An 18,740-nucleotide genomic window follows, 5' to 3' on the forward strand; every position below is an offset into this window, starting at 1 on the left:
AAAAAGTAGCACATAAAACTTCTCGAGCAGATGTTTGTCACAGAGTTTAATATATTTTTTTATTCCTTCCTTTATGAAAGGACCACATGACCCCCTCAGCAACCAAAAATAATCTCCATATCCATTGAGAGGATTATAATGATATATCTACCAGAATGTGAGACATCTAATGAAGACTGAAAATGTTGTTTAGGTAATACTGACCCCACTCACTGATTATTTTCATCTTGCTTTTGCTGCAGCTGCTGTCAGGACGTTGATTAGTAGTATTTGTAATAAGTATGTTGAGACACGCCCACACAATGCTGGACAGCTTTTCTTGTGGGGGTTTGAAGAGAGCCTGTCTCTGAGCGTGTATTAACTGTTTTGATGTTTTATGTTTCAGTCCCACTCGAATAAAAATAGCACAGTAACCTTGTTGTATCCAAAAAAAAAAAAAAAAATGCAGTTACATCATGATTACCATGATGTGTAAACCAATTACAAATAGTTGCCATGACAAATATTTCCAAAAGCAAGGCAAGTGTATAGGTCACCTTCTGGGAGGCAACCTGTCTCCAAACAATTGCGATCCAAGTTGGACTGCAGTCACTTTCTGACAGGAAGAGGTTTGCAAATAATTGTGATCTAATTTACAAATGCAGACACAGTGTCAGTCAATCTGGGCACAACTTTTCTTTGATGCAGCTCTTTGCAATATGGGAATCAGCTGATTGCTGACTGGTTTTATTCTAGTTAAATTTCTAAAATCAATTTGTAGTTCATTCACTGTCTTACAGCAGGACACTGATTTGTGGATTCATTTTTTAATGTATGTTTTAAATCTATGAGGTCCTGGCTGAACTCTGAATGTAAGCAGTTAACGAGAATTTCTGTGTACGTAAACACAACTGATGTGTGATTTTTGCTGATTTATTTATTTATAATCACAGTTAATTGTTGTTTTTCAGTTGCAAACTGATAGCAGAATCACTCTTGTCTTTTTGCCATATTATTGTCATCTTGATGAACTAAAGTCTGTCTGAAGATGCCAGGTGACTGCACGTCATCACAGACCTGTTTGCCGTTTCTGAACAAGATTGGAAATTCATATCACACTCTCACAATAATTTTGGTTTCCAGCCACTGTTTTCCAAAGTGTGACTGTAGCATTGGAGAGTAAGTGTGAACTGCCAAATACCACATCCAACATCTTAATCACACACAGAGCAACACATTCTGCTAAGGTAGGTGAGAGTTCACTTAATTACAACCACGCATGCACTGACCGCATCCCATCAGGCATGCAATCTGCAGCCGTCAGTCACATTCTGTATGCTTAATGACACAAAGCTTCAGAGTAAATCAGCTTAAATGGACCCCGGACAGTTAGGCCAGAAGTAAACGTCTAAACCTAAATTCTCTGTCCAAACAGGGATCCTTTAACAAAGCATGACCACAAACACAATGAACCTTTTCATGGAAGACTCTCTGGCCTGTCATAGCAAGAAAAAGCAGAGGTGGAACTAATAACATTATGTGTCACAGACAGGCAGTGTGAACTGTACCAACACTCTGCAATGACACATAAAGCAGTAGCCAATGATATTGTTAATAAATGCTTTATGATTTTTATTCCTGCTGCATGTTTAAAAGGGCAGTCGTTGGTGAATGGATGTTGTAAAGGTCATAAACACTAACCTCTCCATTTTTAATTATTAGAATATATTTCATACCAAACTTATTTGTGTTAAAGTATTCATTTTTCAAAGTAAAGACTTTTAGCCAAAGGTTAGGGTAACATATATTGGCTAGCTCAGGGTCACCCTTGTTTTTTTCAGACAAAAGCAGGAACCTCCAATCATTCGAGGTTCTGTCTGTTACCTGCTCAAAAGCAAATTTAGCTTTAGTTTTTTTGAACAAAATAGTTTTTTCATGTTTTCTTGATCCTTGTCATCTATTGTTACTTTTTATAAAAACAGCAAAATAACAATAACAATTATATATAAAAATGTAAAAAGTGTACCCTTTATCAAGCAAATATTGTATTCCATAAATTCAGTCAGTATCCCAAAATGGCTTTCCGGTGGACCTACATGAATTTCTTCAGGCCAGTCAGTGGAAATCAGGCTAGTCATAAACACTGACTTAAAAGTATCTGACTAGTCATCAGTGGCCTGGAGCATTTAACACTTTAGTGGTCTTTCATAATTTGTAAAGTACACAGTGCTCCCATACCCAGTTTATGACAACAAAACTATCAATGGTGAATACATGAAACTTTTCATGTATTCACTTGAATTATATTGCTTACAAGTGGTAAATATTAAAGGGAGGGGGGGGGGGCTTGTTTAAGATTTCTAGAGATAATGTGGTAAAAGTTGAAGATTTACTCATTCAACTACTTTACTCAAGTAAAAATGAAGAAGTTCTGACTGAAAGTATAAAAGTACAAAGTAATCCTTTGGAGGACATTTCTAACAGCTATTTGTGCAAAGCTAACTGGGCCTTGTGGTGGATTAATTTAATATCAATAGATGAGAATATAAACTTTATTTCAAGTTTCAAAATTTGGTGTGACTTTGCATCCACACTAAAACTGAAAAATGAGTACAGTCAGGGGCTAAAGTGGGATTTGGCAACTCGAGGGAACTAAGATGAGTTGTAGTGGTGCACCATGGGGAAAAGATAGTTGAAAAGTTAATTTACTTCAATTTGTTTTGCAGGATGTTTCAAAATTTGAAAAGCATCACGTCCTCTCTTTAAAATAAACACTAAGATAATATAAAATGTTACTAAAGACTTACAGGAGCCAGGTGTTCAGGGGTTTAGTTGGACCTAACTTTCGATGGATCTCAGCATATCCAGGCAGCACGATCACCTCTGCTGATGATTCTGTGTGGTTTAAATGTCACTGTTCTTTGTCCCTGTTTACACCAGCTGCCAGACCTGCAAGTACTTCAGCAGAAAGGGGAAGATCTTGATACCAAACAAGGTTTAATGCTGAGCACAACTCTTTCATCAAATGGAATGAAGCCGTTGCCTAGGAAACGGGACTGGATTCATGTGTGATATTTGCCAAATGTGCTAGTATGAGTACCTGAAAGGAATGCTCCTATAAATAAATGCCTGCATATATGGCACATTTTTAAAGTCACATGCACAAGTTACAAGATTTTTTTAAAAAAAAAGTCTTGTGATACCTTCCAATAAAACTCTGTTTAAAAAAAGAACTTTGAAGAAAATTTGGAAAAATAACCAAAAAAAAAAAAAAAGTTAATATCCTCCCTAACGATACACTGAATGAATGAAGTAACAGTCTTTTTATCTGAGGCTATTTTTAACTTGTGTTTACATTCAATATTTTATTTATGAGTCTCTTTGAAATAGACACAGGATATAATCTGTATTACCACCGTAGCAATAAACATTGTCTTCTGCCTCTGGCAAAACAGAATTTTTATTTACTGTTATTTGTACTGATTGCCACAAGACATTGCTTCTTTTTTTAAAATTTTGTTTTATCTTTTATATATTACCGAGCCAGTCCTTCTGGAATAACAACACTATATCTTTGAGTGTGCACCATTTTCTTTCAGTGACACAAAACAGGAGCCTCCACCTCCACAGAGTGTGGCTGGAGGGCTTTGTAACCCATTTCCACTTAAAGCTACTTGATTTCGAGCAGCACTTAATGTAGCGAACCCTCCACATGAACACACAAACAGAATGAGTGATGGTATGGGCATGGATTGGAACTGGGGTAACTCAGCTGCCACATTATTCTGATAGTAAATAGCATCAAAAAAAGATGACAGCACCCATCCCCTTTGGGGTCGCGTCAGGAAGGGCATCACATGTTTAAATATGCAGAGCGATCCACTATGGCGACCCCTTGTGGCAAGGGAGCAGCTGATGGAAGCTTCTTTTTATTTGAGAGTGCTATGAAGGGGTGATCAGTTACTCTTTCGATGCTTTGAATAACGTGTTTTAACAGGGCAGTGCATTAGAAATTCATATGTGTGCATTAAAGCTGAGCAAGCATTGGGAGAGCTGCATAATATTTATCCCAGTGGGATCGATAGGAGAGTTCATCTAGCATGCTTCATGTGGTAAGGGAAACTGAAGATCATGCAGGAAACCTATGCAAGCTTGGGGGCGACAACACACAAATTCTCATAAGTAGATCTGAACCCTGATTCCTATTGCTGCCAGGAAATTCGGCATGAAGACTGGAAGCAAAATGTAATAATATCTCCAAAGCTCACTGATTATCATGTATTGCTTGAGTTTACCAAAAGCTCAAAGCAATCATCATCAGTTCAGAGAGGGGCGTCACTAAACAAGATTCAAAATGCAGTCTGTTGAGTATTAGAGACGCTCGTACTGGTGAATCTTTTATGGAAATGAGAGTGGAATTAATCTTCTTTTAAATTTCTGAGACAAAACTGGACCTTTAATTAGAACTTCATGCTTCATTATTAAACGTTTCTTAGTCTGACCAGCACTAGCCACTACTTTAGAAATTAAAATTAATTAATGATGTGAGTATTTTTAAATTTTAATTACCACACAGAGGTTTTTCCACCTGACAAGCAAATATCTGCGATAAAAGAGTTCTAATGGGTGTTTTCAGGTGTAAGAAGGTGACAGACAGCTAAAGAGCTAACATCCAATTATCCCAGTAATGACAGATACGTTTTTGAAACCAACACTTCACATGTTTGCTGTCAGTTAATCAGTCAGCAAATATTAACAAACTAATAATGTTAAGAATATGTAGGAAAGTACAGTTTTCCTTACAAGATCTCTGAAATCCATTTATTATTATAAGCAAATTCAAAACTATGTGCTTCAGCAGACAGACTTGTTCACTTCCCATGATTCACTCTTCACCAACTGATTAAACTGGACAGGTACTTAAGCATTAGACATGAAGCAGAGAATATACATTTTCCACAGCGCAGTTATCTCAGACAGGACCTGCCTGCTGCAAATCAGCAGACTGAATGGACTCGGGCAGTTTTAACTGAGTTGTTTAGTGTCTTCAGACCAGCGATTTAATCCTGGTGTTGGTTTCAAAGGCTTCGGTGGATGCCGAGCACGCTGATTCCACCTTCCACTTTCAGAAAAGGAGAAACTCAAGTGAGCTTTAATTACAAGTGATTATCATTCATAGACTGGTGAGTCCCTGGAGATCAGGGTTATTGAATCTGTACTCCAAAGCAAAGGTGAATTTTAAATGGACTGCATTAGTTCTAAATAAAGAAAAAAAAACATAATCAGTGGCTGGAATCCAAGTAGATTGTACTGTTGGATTTTTGTGTTTAAGTTGAGTTTTAAAATGAAAATACATTTTTTATTTGTGTTTTCTGTTCAGATATCATAATTTGTCTGATCAGAGAGAAACCATCATTTTCTTATAATGAATAACTCAATCCAAGACAAATAATCCTGTGTAGGTTGGGAAATAACACATTTGAGACTGTCGCACTTTTGTTTTTCTTTTGACTCTTATGTTATTTCAGTAGTTCATTATTTCTGCATTGAGAGATGGAGAAAAATGTGCATTTTATTATCTTTATTATTGGGATGTGCTGAGATGACAGAGCTGCATTTAAGAATGAGAAAAGCGTTTAAACACTCACTCATTTATGCTCATTTATGTTAAGGAGAAATCAGCTCCACAAAGCCATCATCTTATTTTGAATCTTTCCTTCTTCTCGGTAGTCACGCAGAAAAGCCATTTATTGCATAAAACACTATCTGAAATAACCTTTTAATTGACAATTTTCTGAGATAAGCATCACAATCTGGTTTCACACATTTGGAGAATTAAGAAGCGAATATGATTGTGTCAATAAAACGTGGATTTTACACTGAACGTCAACAGTTGTTTGCTGGTTTTGCATTGCAAAACTGTGACACTGATCAACATCAGGAGATAATCAGCGGTAACCACAAGCTACTGGAGTACAGATAACAGACACGGAGTGCCAGTCACATCATACTGGAAAAAGACCAGGACAGAGTGGTCAGCAGCACCTGGACTTTTTGTGCCAGATGAAAAGAGCTCACCTCATTGGGATTCCACTTTCTCACAGCAGTACATTGCGCAAGAGTGCTGCCTGACCATACAAATAACATCATACACGACCCCTTCCACCCTCACCCTGCTGGTGAGATCTGCAGCATCCACAGCAAAACAGCCAAAATATGCAACAGCTTCTAAAATATACTAAATCTAAAATACTGAAGGATTTTTTTATGTTGGCACGATGCATGTCTGAGTGAACGCATTGTGATGTCTAATTTTGAGGTCTATTTTTTTCTTTTTAATTAATTAATTAATTAATTTTTTTTATTTTATGGGATAAATCTAACTGATCTGCAAATGAAAATCACAGGCATAAGTGTAAAAGTATCAGCTCTGCAGGACTCAAACTGCTGTCTCTTATGTAAGCAAAAAGCACCTGATTCCTGGTGTTGACATACACTCACAAGCCATTTTATTGGATGCACCTGTAATGTTCATTAACATGGTTATCTAATCAGCCAATCACCCGCCAGCAATTCAGTGCATTTAGACCTGCAGACAAGGTTGGGACAGCCTGCCAAAGTTCAAACCAAGAAAGAAGTGCATTCAAATGGCTTCCAGTGTGGTTTGGATAATAAACTACAAATACTGACAAACTAATAAATTAAAAATACAATTGTTTCTTAATGTCTAGTTTTGTCTATTATGTCTGTGTCTATTTTTGCTTCAACGTAAAACATTTTCACCCTGATGGCAGGCTTTTTCTTTCAGGTAAGTATCAGTTCCTGTCCCAAGAGAGTGAGACGAGCAGATAAAACAGCTCAAACATGTAAAATCAGCACCTCACATCCATAACGAAACAACCTGTGTTCAGTAAAACCAACGCACGAAGCATACAGAGTACGAGGCAGAGACAGCTTATGAATAAATTATTCAGCTAGCTTTTTTTTTTCCACTTCAGTCCTACTGACAACCACCCTTTGATGTAGCTTTACATCTGCTTTAGCTATATGATTTGATATAAGGCTTTTGAAATAGGTTTAAATTTGTGTTTTTCCTATGACTGATGGTCAGCCAACCTGCATCTGTATTTTGAGTGACAGCCTAATGGATATTTACAATGTACAGATAATATTTTTAAGCTGTACTTTCCATGGTTACACCACTAATTACACTCTTGGAAGGAACACACATACCCATAATTGAGCTTGACATGAACAAGGTGCTCTCAGGCTTTAATAATGTAGCAGTATTGCACCTGAATAATGGGGCCGTTAATTTGAAGCACAGTGATCCTTCAGTCTCTCCAACATTCCCTTTGGTTCTCCATCTCTGGATGCTTAAAGCCTTTGGGGTATTAGTGTTCTTAATAATGGTTCAATGGTGTAGCTGAGCATTGATCCAGCTGACACATCTGTCAACAGTTGACAACTTCCCACTATGTTTCCTGTTATTTATTTATTTTGGGGAGTAAGATGCGATATGCTCTATATGTGTCTGACTCTGTGAGCGGCTTCATTCACACTGCATCTAAAAAAGTCTCCTTCAAATGATGCAGATGTGCGCTCTATAATCAGTGTATATGAACCAAATCCCAGCTGTTGAGAAAGTGTGTTTCACGCAGATGGGTGACAAATTAAAAGAAATGTTAATGCTCTGCTTTAAGTCTGCATTTTGACAGCTTGGCAACACATTGATATTCTTCGAGGGTAAAGTGTTGGCCCAACATCTGAGTTGGACTTGATGTGTTAATTTTTGGTTTGTTGTCACCTGTCTATATATTTGAATTCCTCCATCAGACTCAGAATGATGGACGAGTTTTATCACAATCATGAAGAGTCATTTGATGCAGTGGGTTAAACAGTTGAATACTTCCAATGAAATTAATATTCTTGCTTGAAATGCCTGTCCCACAAAACCATTCAGAAAGTTTAATCATGTTTGTTATTGCAATAATCCAGGAATGAAATATGCAATCAGTGAAATCAACATTTTCCAATTTTGGAGATGTGACAAAAAACTTTCCCTGTTATGTTAATGAAAACTGCATTTACTTTTTCAAAATCATTTTTATTTCTACACAATGGACGTTCCTTTGGGTCTTTAATTTGTTGTTTTTCCACAGAAAAAGAAGTCTCTTAGTTCTCAGCCATTCTCAGTCCACCATTATTATTGTTCCAAATTAAAAAGACGAGGTATGCGGTATATATCCAGTCCTTTTATTACTCTCTCTTCTCTCTCTCGTCTTTCTGTTATAGACACCTAATTGGTCGTGGTGTCAGGTTTGCTCACCCTCCTCCATGATACCTGCCTGGTGGGCATACTTCTGGATTAACAGCAGACGGAGGTCAGCACATAATCACCCTGATGAATATGGAGGAGGGCCTTTGAGGGTTTACATGGGAGGACTGCCAAAAATGATAACGACCCCTCCTAAAGTATCTCATCAGGGACCCATACGCTCTCATCTCAAGGTTGTAACTAAAACAGAGGAAGTGCCTATGGGGGAGGGTGGCTCGGGAGTTCTTTGCTTCTTCGGTTGTGAGCTAAAGTGATTTACACAAATAGTCTCGTGTAGTCTGATGTATGTGACATCATCTACAAGTGAAATCTTAAATGAGTTTTGGGAGGGAACTGAAATGTCATGCACGGAACATTTTTGCAGACACAAATTCTAGTCATGTTGAATTCTGATATCTTTGGTACTTTAATGGAGGCTTAGCACCACTTTGTGTATTTTCGTCTTGCAGCAGCAGCAACCTGTTTCACCCATCACAACTCTGAAGGTTAATTGATGCAATTTTTATTATTATTCCGTTCTTTCCGCAACAATTTGTCAATATTAAAAGGAACAAATCACAAGAGCAGACATGTTGAAGTAATCTAATAGTTTTCTGAAGCAGTCAGTCACAGCTTTTGGCTTTAAAAGTGATATTGCAAAACATTTATTTGCAGGTTGCCTCTTCTATGCTTGGAAAAATCTGTCAAAATCCATTTTCATTCATTTCTGTCTTCATCTTGCAATCCTTTTCTTTGTTCACTGTGATTGTGTCATTTCCCCTTTCAGACTTAAGACTGTACAACCTAAAGTCAGGTCATTCCCTCTTTTAAATATAGCACAAACCCTTCTAACATCCAGTTGTTGTAATGAAACTGAGTACAGTTGCTGCAGTCTTGATACCTAGAGAGCACCTATAATATGAGTTCTTACTAATGTGGCCAGCCCAAAGAGTAGCAATTTGACATATTTGTCTTATTCCATATCAGGTTTTTCCATTTATTTCTCTGCGAAAAATTTAATTTTATTATTTATTATCTCTTTCAGTAACCACCCATGCTTGTAGCTACACTGAAACTGTCATATTTCTAGTCACACAGATGTGATGCACTTTAATCACCGTGAAAAGTAAAAGGCTGTACTCTGTCCCTTAGATTAAATATGAAGAACAGACACATCGAGAAATGACATGTCGAGAAAAAACGGGCATCTGAACTCCTCCAAACTAAACTGGTCCAAGTTTTGATGAAATGTGCAACATTGCTGCAGTTTTGGAAACAGAATGTTGGCAGCGAATCTGAATCCGCAAACAGGCGGAGGAAAAAAAATGACTTTCCTATTTTCCTGTTTTCAATTTCAAATTTTTTTTATTGATTTATTTATTGGCATTTGTACAGCCAAACCCCCCCTATAAACCTAGAAATTAAAATTAGTTGCAGTCTCGATTTATTTTTTGCATTTCTGGCAGGAAGACCAACAAACGTTGGAATGGCTGTTTGAGTCTCGATTTTTAGATATTAAAGTTTAAAAACTTTCTAAAGTTTGCAAAAGTTTTGATTTTCTGTTTATGAATTTTGTCTCGGATACATAAAGCCACAATAAGTCACTGGTCACTTTATTAGGCACACTTGCTGGTACCAGGTTGCACCCACTTTTTAGTTCAAAACAACCAGAAATCTTTGTGGTTTTAATTCAACAAGATGCTGGACACAATCCTCTGAGATTTTGGTCCATATTGAGACGATCACATCACAATAACAATGCAGATTTTTTTAGCTGCTCATCCATGTTGCAAATCTCCCATTCTGCCACGTCCCAAAGATGCTCCACTGGATTGAGATCTGGTGATTGTGAAGGCCATATGAGTACAGTGACCTCACTGTCATGTCAGGACAGGTTTGAGATGATGCGAGCTGTGTGATATGGTGTGTTGTCCTGCTATAAGCAGCAATTAAAAGATGTGTACACTGTGTTATAAAGGAATGGATTCGGTCAGTAGCATTTGCAAGGAAGGCTGAGTTGGTACAGATGGGCCCCACCATTACATCATCCCCAGCCTGACCTGTAGATAGAAAGTCAAATAGACCTTGTTGTTAATTGTTGTCTCAGTTTCTTGTTCTTTGCTGACAGATTAGCATTTGGTGTGGTCTTCTGCACATCTGCTTCAAGGCTCAACATGTTTGGATACTCTTCTGCATACCTCTGTTGTAACGAGTGATTATTTGAGTTGATGCTGCCAGCAGCACAACATCATTCTGTGTCACAGTGCTGGGTCTTTAGCAGTAATGTCCAAATTTATCGATTTTCTAGTTGGGTTTATGTTTTCTATTTGATTCTTAGCTTGTTAACTGATCACTTTTTCATATTTATCTGTTTAGTTGTTGATTCTCATTTCCTGTTTTATCTTTGGTAATTCTGCATGTTATCTCATATTGTGTCCTGTGTGTTAGTTTTACTTCCTCCCCTGACCAATTGGATTGGTTGTCTATGCTTGTGCTTGTCTGCCCCAGCTCCCTCCACTTGGTACCTTGTTGTATACGCAGTTTTTTGTTTCATCATACTCTTTCTCTGTTTGTTTCCTGAACTACTGACTTTGTTACTCTTTATTTTGGGAGGGTTTGTGTCTGGTTTGGGTTTGTGTTTTGGGATTTTAATCAGTCACATAAATAGCTTACCTTCTGTTATCGAACCTGTTTTTGTTTCCTGTTCTCATGCTGTCCTACCATGGAAGCACAGCATGAGTAGAGGTCTCTTTTTTTCCTCTTGTACTTTCCCATTGTTGTGTATATTTCAGTGTTTTTATGTAACGCTACCGATCTCCAACTTGTATCCCCATGTAATGTCTGTGTTGTGTCTGTAAGGTCGGGGGGGGGGTCCCATTTCACTGCAGGGCAACCTGCATGTGGCGAATAATGCTTTGATTGATTGATTGATTGAACTCTGCCTCTTAATTTTTCTGCTTTTGAGCCCTCACTTCAACACTCACTCTTTGTTGCCCATTAAGACAGTCTGATGCTTGATTTGAACTTCAGCAGGTGTCTTGACCATGTCCGCATCCCTAAAGCAACTGGATAGTGTAGTGGTAATACTACACACCTTTGGAGTAGGAGTTGCAAGTTTAATTACCGTCTGGTATCTAGTAAGGGTCTTGGCTAGACCCCCCCCCCGCTAAAAAACCAAGCCATGGAATGGTGCGGCTACATCTGCAGCCTGTCCGCAGCTCGGACACAAGCATTTCACTACAAGTTGTACTCTGTGTGATTGTGTACGTGACAAATAAATCTTGTTTGATGTTAAAGACATGTAGCTAGGTGAGTAGCTCAGTTGCTGACCTGGTATACCTAATGAACTGGCCAGTAAGTATATTTAGTATGCTACTTTCTTTCTCTAATTTCAATCTGCCCTAAAAGTTTTCAACTTTTTCATCCATTTTTTTGTGTCTGGAAAATCACACTTTTGTGTTCACTATTCTATGTTATTAAAACTCCTTATCTGTTGTTACCCACAATAAATGCTACGCGGGTTCGGTTTAACAAGCCAAGCTTTTCTATGTAAATCTGGATCTCAATTAGTGTGAGCTTTCTTTCAGTGAGGCACAGTTTACAATATTCTGTGTCCTGTCCCAGGCACATTAAGTCATAGGTTTGTCATTCATTAATGATAATGATCATGTAAGCGCTGATTAGTGTGTTACACTGCAAACTATCAGAGCTATGTCATGGAAACGGCAAGAGCAGCTGTTGTTAACTAAGCTGGAATCAAAACTAAACAATAAATAACAAACCACTGTAACAAACTCATGAATATGGTTACTAACTTCATAATCACGATAATGGCAATCATGATACATTGATGACTGTTTTGTTTTTGCATTGAGGCGTGCATTCGTTTGTCTTTTCTCCTGGTGATTCATAAGCAATCAATGCAGAAAATAAATGGTTCTTCATTAATGAATTCATGCTGGTTCATGTACACTGACTGTAAAATGTACACTTATTGATGAAAAGTGCTTCACTCAACTCATTAAAACACTAGAGATAGTTAAGTTAAAATCCTTCTCCATATTTATTACCCAGCTCAGTAAAGGCAAATGTTAGAGTCACAAAGGAATAATGTTTCACAATCAATGGGCTCAAGGCTGCTGTTGACATCATTAAAATTTAACAGTGCGTTTTGCATTCATCCCAAGAAGCATTTCTTTTCTTATGAGTAAAAGTATAAATCTTGCTAATCTTAGTTCATCATGTTTATAGCACTGACATTATGCCGCAAAAAGTCATGAGCCATCAACCTGCAATACTACACAGTAAAGCTGTTCCTTTTGCCAAAATCATCTGCATTAATATGGATTTCTCATAAAACATCAAACTAAAGGCCACTACACCAGCTTTTTCCTTCATTTCCTTACTTTCACTTAAAAAGAAGGATTAAATTATAGATGGCAGCAGAACTGAGTATAATAAAATATTTATAGTTAAATATGTGAATACACCGCGCAGTTGAGCGAGATTCCTCCGACTGTCTTCTAGGTGGTCCTGGCCTATGCTTACAGACAACTGGCTGGCATGGGAGCACCATCAGCTATAATAGCTCTAAGCTCTATAATCTGACTCACTCTTGTCACTTTTTATCAACTGTCTTTAGTGTTTGTCTTTACTGTCTTGTGTGTACTCCCTCTTTGTCACATACCTTGAGTCAGTATGCAATAAATGGGTGGGATTTGCTTAAATTAAAGATAAGAAAGCTAGCAAGTGAACACCTGGACCAGTTTATAGCTTGTAAAGCCCAGGTGAGGGGCATCAGCCAGCATCTCTCCCATATCATGCAATTATCAGCAAGCGCAGGCAAGGGCCGCTTCCAACACAGCACGAGGGGCATCGCAGATGGCTGAAAGTAATAAAAAAATAAGAAGCAAAAATGAAAACAAGTTATGCTTTGGGGAAATTAGACCTGTAGCATACGTGGTTTCTAAATGCACTATTTTCAAGAGCCCTGACATCACTCTAGTTTTATTTGGCTCTATATAAATAATTAAATTTTATCATAATACAGCAAAATTGGACTGAAAAGTTGTGCTCCATCTGCTTGTAAGAAGCATCAAAGCCCCGCCATCTAAAATTCTGTTAAATACTTGATACTGATAGAATAAAGGAACACTTTGGTCCATTTTAAGAGTTAGTTCATCCCCCTTTTTCCCCAGTAGCAGCTCCAGCAGCACCAGCACCACCCAATCCCTGGCCATCAAGCTGTCCCTTCAGTCTCTGATTGAAGTTTGTGCCCATGTATCTTTAAGAAAAAAAAAATCATCAACCATGAAAATGTAAATACTTTTAGGTTTCACAGCATGAACTCATGCCCAGTTCCCCTACCTCACTGTGTTGTATGAACAACCAGACAAATATTAACTGGGGAATACTGCACAGTTTGCAGACTAGATAGCTAATTAGTTGCTCGGCTGAAGCACATTAAACAGCATGTAAACACAGATACAAATGTCACTTGAGTCCAGTTTGTCTCTCATTCTCTGCTGTGTAGGCACTGTGGCAGCCTGCCAGCTGCTGTCTATCAAAGACAGGCAGGCACACCTGTATAACCCACTGAAATGAAGAGACATTTCAGATTTTTTCAAACCCCCGTTCTTTCTTTATGCAATTATAAAAAAAAAGCAATACATTTTAAAGACACTTAGAAAGAACCTTTGATTGTTAAAAGGGATAAATGTGATTCAAGTTTAAGTTTAAGAAAGAAACTTTTACAAATAGATAAGGATCGACAGCCCATCATATCATTGAGGCAAATCATTGTGTTATCGTACACAGATAGCAGAAGAAGAGATGTCAAAAAGTCCTCTCCTCTCTTTTCTGAAGTGTCTGCTTCTCATTAGCTCATGAGTTATAGAGCCTAATTAATATGGGCAGTGTAGGGTGTGACAGGCTGAAGGACGGCGTCTCTCAGCCGCAGTCATTTCCCCTTATCTCCATCAGACACTCAGCAGCTTCACTCTCCTCTTTCACAGCCTCTTTTTAGTTTCGATGGGAGATGCATATGACAGCATGATAACGGTCACTGGGGTCGCAACTTGCTGCATTAAAAAAATTTAAAAACATAATCAGCTCTCGGTGTGATGCCATTTGCCGTTACTTTCCATCATGTGAGTGTGTTTTTATTTTTGTGATATTACTAACAAGATAGCGTTCATTATTCATTCAGGAGTTGAGGAGATTAGGAAATTCAGTCCAGCTGCTAAAAATAGACCCGTGTTTTCTGTCAGTTGAATTCTGATCTCTTTCCTGAGTGTCTGAGTTCAGTTACAGTCTGAGATTCTCCAAGTTGTCAAGAGACATATTGGAGCATGACAGATCAAGGAAGCAGATAAAAAAATAAAAATAAAAAAGGCAGTAGGGGAGGTTAAATGCCTTGTTAACTAGTCATGTGTCCACCCTCAGATAAAACCAATTCCCAGATTAGCGCTTTGTTGTGTTGACGCTCTCATCTCTTTAACATGTTGCAGTGCTGTGTCCCCTGTTTTTGATCAGATCAGCAATGAAACAAGTGATTAAATTGCTGTTTTAATGCTCTGAAGCATTTTATTCCTACTAGTATTACTACTTTAAGCTAAGAAACATCAATAGTACACATTATTGAGTCTTGTTTTATACACGGTATATTTACTTATCAGTAAATCTGTCCATAATTATAACATCTGTATAACTATGTTTTTAATTACATGATCAACACTTTAGTTGAAACAGTCTTCCATTTTCACTCCACTGTTTTAGCCCATCAACAACTCTACAAAACAAAACAACAGAAATGGGGGCAGTGTGGTCTCAAACTGGGTTAATGGTTTTACAATAGAGAAGTGGTTAAAATTTGGAGAAAGTCTATGAAAATACTTCTCCTTTTTAGCATTTGTCAGCAATAGGTTACACAGTCAATTAAACGAATGGTTATAAAAAAAATAAAGTTACTGCAAGCAGATCTGAGTTATAAAGATTATAAAAGAAGAATATGGTGATCTTACTTTTGGCCATTGGCCTGTTGGCTGCTGCCAGTTTGGGGCTTTTTTAATTACCTTATATGAATGAAAGGGTGGAGTGCTAATTTACTAGCTAATGCTAGTTATCTTGGGCAACGAGCTACATCATAAGCTTTGCAGGGACAACACAAGACACATAGCAGCTAATTTATGGTTAGTAATGGATAAGTAATGGATACTGAAACACTAGAATTTCACTCACTGAAGCCAACGCAGTTCTTGGATTGTCTGTACTACACAGCAACCCACAGTATTAGTCAGATGAGCTGTTAGAAATACTCCAAAAGGAACATGCATAAACAAACTGACATCCAGTGTTATGATTCACAGCAGTGCAGGTAAGGCCCTGCAGACACTGACAGGCTACTACTGTTTGTGTCCAGACACCAGGTGGATGAGTTATGAAAAAAAAATCACCACATTCAGTGTTGTTATGAAGAGGAGATATTCTTCTTAGCATCAAACTGGTTTTAGTAGCAGGCTGTAAATATTTCTGTTTTTGCTGTTGAAGTTAGACACTGGAGTTTACTGTTTTTTCGATAGAATAAAACCCACCTTTAACAGTACTGTTGTCCATTTCTATCTTTTGACTGCTTCGCTCTATTAAGGATTTAATCACACTTTATGTGTCCAGTATTAAAGCTGCCTAAGTGATAAAAATCACAGTTTCCACCATTGCAACTCTCCCGTAGTTTGTCATGTTACTGTTTATTCACTGTTTATGAATGTTAAAAAAATATTGAAATCAACTGAAAAAAACAATCATCTTCTCAGTGTCTTCATTTGTGCACATAACTGTGAGCTGAATCACAATTATTATTATCTTCAATAGTAATTTTACTATAATCCCTTTCGCACTCATTTTAACAACAAGCAACAGCGGGATGAATAGCATCAGTAACAGATAACAGTCTTACAGATTATACCACTGTTTAGTAACATGAGCTAATCTTTACACAATCAAGATGACCGAACTCTAAATTCATCTTAGGGCCATCATGTAGATGATGGATTTGTATTTTTGCTTGCACATATAACACTCTATACTTGATGCTATGATATGTGGCATTTTCGCTCCTCTGATTTTTACTGCTGCACTGCTTTTTTCATGTGTTTAAAATGTCACACTTTTTTTTCTCTTTTAATGGAAATGGATCCCTGAAGCCGCTGGGAAAATGAGGAATTTGAACTTTAAAAAATGGAAATGGAATCACACCTGTTGATATTCATTCTTATCTGAAGTGTCTCACCATTATAGCTTGAAGGAGCCATTAAAGCAGACTCATGTTGTCAGCTTAAGTTAATGCTATATGTAACACAAACATGAGATAACTGCACTGTAAAGGGCTGCAAAACAACAGGTAGCAGATTTTTGTTTCCAAAAAAAATGGAAGTCTAATACTAAATCCTAAAGCTGATAAGGAGGTCCGGTTTAGTTTCTGTTAGCATTTAATGTCTTTTGCCAAAAAGGATAAAAAAGGAATACATTTCTTTAGTTAAAAATAAATAAATAATATAAAATATCAGAGAGCACACTGGCTCGTGCTTTCTGGCATTGTCCCTTATTGACCAATTTCTGGTTCAAAATATTTGATTGGTACTCTAAAGCTTATTGGATCTCCATTTCACCCAATCCAGAAATTGCAGATTTTGGCTGCGTACGTTCCAGAACTATCCCTGCGACTGTGCAGGTGCCAATTGATCTCGGAATAATGATTGTAAAAAGACTTATCTTAAAGGAATGGAAGTCCGCTATTCCTCCCACCTTCAGTGTCTGGCTCAATGACATGTTATCAGTCATTCAAATGGAAAAAATTTGATACCTACAAACATCTGCAGCAAATGTTTTCTCAAAATCCTGGACTCCGTTTTGTAATTACCTTGAGAAAGCTCACGTTATATGAGCATGTACCATGGTACTGCAATTTCTCTGTTTATTAAATTAATTCATTATGGATAGTGGTAGTTTCTAATTTTCTAATGTTTCTTTGTTTTTTGTCTTTCCCTATTGATTATTATTATTATTATTATTGTGTTATTTCTTATAATTATTAGATAAATAAAAAATGTTTCCAAGGTGCTGCAGGCATAAGCCAAAAAGTTAGCATTGTTACACCAACTGATGTCCTAAAACAGAAAAAAGACCTTAAGGGATTTTTATTAGCAAATCAATTTGTCTTAAAGTCTTTCTTTTTTTTTTTGCTTTGACAGCACACTCTACATTAGTGTTTTTAATGGCCAAGAACCTTTGGCTCAATAAAGTCTGTAATAATTTGATATTTCTCCATTCAGACTGGCACACAGGCAGTTATTCATCCACATAAGCAAATCCAAACAGCAGACTTAAAGGTGGAATTTGGTCACAAAATTACTTGTCTACCACATGAAGCCACCGCACCACTCTTTGTTCATTTTGGCAGGAATTTCAGTTGTACATGCAGTCTGTAGGCTCAACTAACAAAAATGCTAATGAGCAGTTGAAGATCACATTTCAAGATCTTGGGGTGGAAGTATAAAACAATGACCTTGGCATTTTTTAATAGTGGAAAAATCCATGGATATATCAAGAGCGCTGGATGTGGCATTATCTGCAACAGGAAAATCGCTTCAGGCCCAAAAGGCAGTTTGGTTTTACTAAGCTTTTCTCTTTGCAAAACCTTATATGAGCCTAGATTTGAGTAATGTTTTAGTTCTTCAGTGTCAGCATGTGATGCAAAGCCTATAACCAGAGTGAGAACTCATGAGTAGGTGCATGAAGGGACACAAATGTACATGTGCAATGGTCTGCACACAACAGAGGCAAACCCAGATGATGTGAGTGCTGTATTCAGTTCCCTCTAATGCATTTACTGAAAAATGCTTTTTCCCTGCATCATCACAAGAAGGGCATTGAGATAGAGCAGCAGCAATTCTAAGTGGTGGCTCTGTATCAGGTCTCTTGATACATTTGGGCAGTGTTGGGAAGGTTACTTTTAAAATGTATTCGACTACAGATTACAGAATACATGCCCCAAAATGTATTTTGTAACGTATTCCGTTACGTTACTCAATGAGAGTAACGTATTCTGAATACTTTGGATTACATGATATATTATGCTTTTTACAACTACATGAATGTACTATTGCTGTGTGATTTATTATGATTAGTGAAGGTCCGCGGCTCCGAACCGTAGTAAAGGGACCTCTGGCTAATATGTCATGTTCCGTGTCGGGCTCGTAGCCGAAAAATAGCTTTACTTTGTTGTCAGGGTCAAGTTTTAGAGAGAGGATTTGAAAGGCTGCTCCAACAGGAACTTCTTGTTCCTGAGGAAAACACGAACACGGTGTACAGTCGAGTCTTAATAGCTTACTTACAACTGGGCTCGTCAGGCACTCTTCTTGGCTGCAGTGGTTATTATTATATTTAC

This window comes from Pundamilia nyererei, unplaced genomic scaffold (genome assembly GCF_000239375.1).
Source record: "Pundamilia nyererei isolate P.nyererei 1_Seehausen unplaced genomic scaffold, PunNye1.0 scaffold00020, whole genome shotgun sequence".
Taxonomy (NCBI): Eukaryota; Metazoa; Chordata; class Actinopteri; order Cichliformes; family Cichlidae; genus Pundamilia; species Pundamilia nyererei.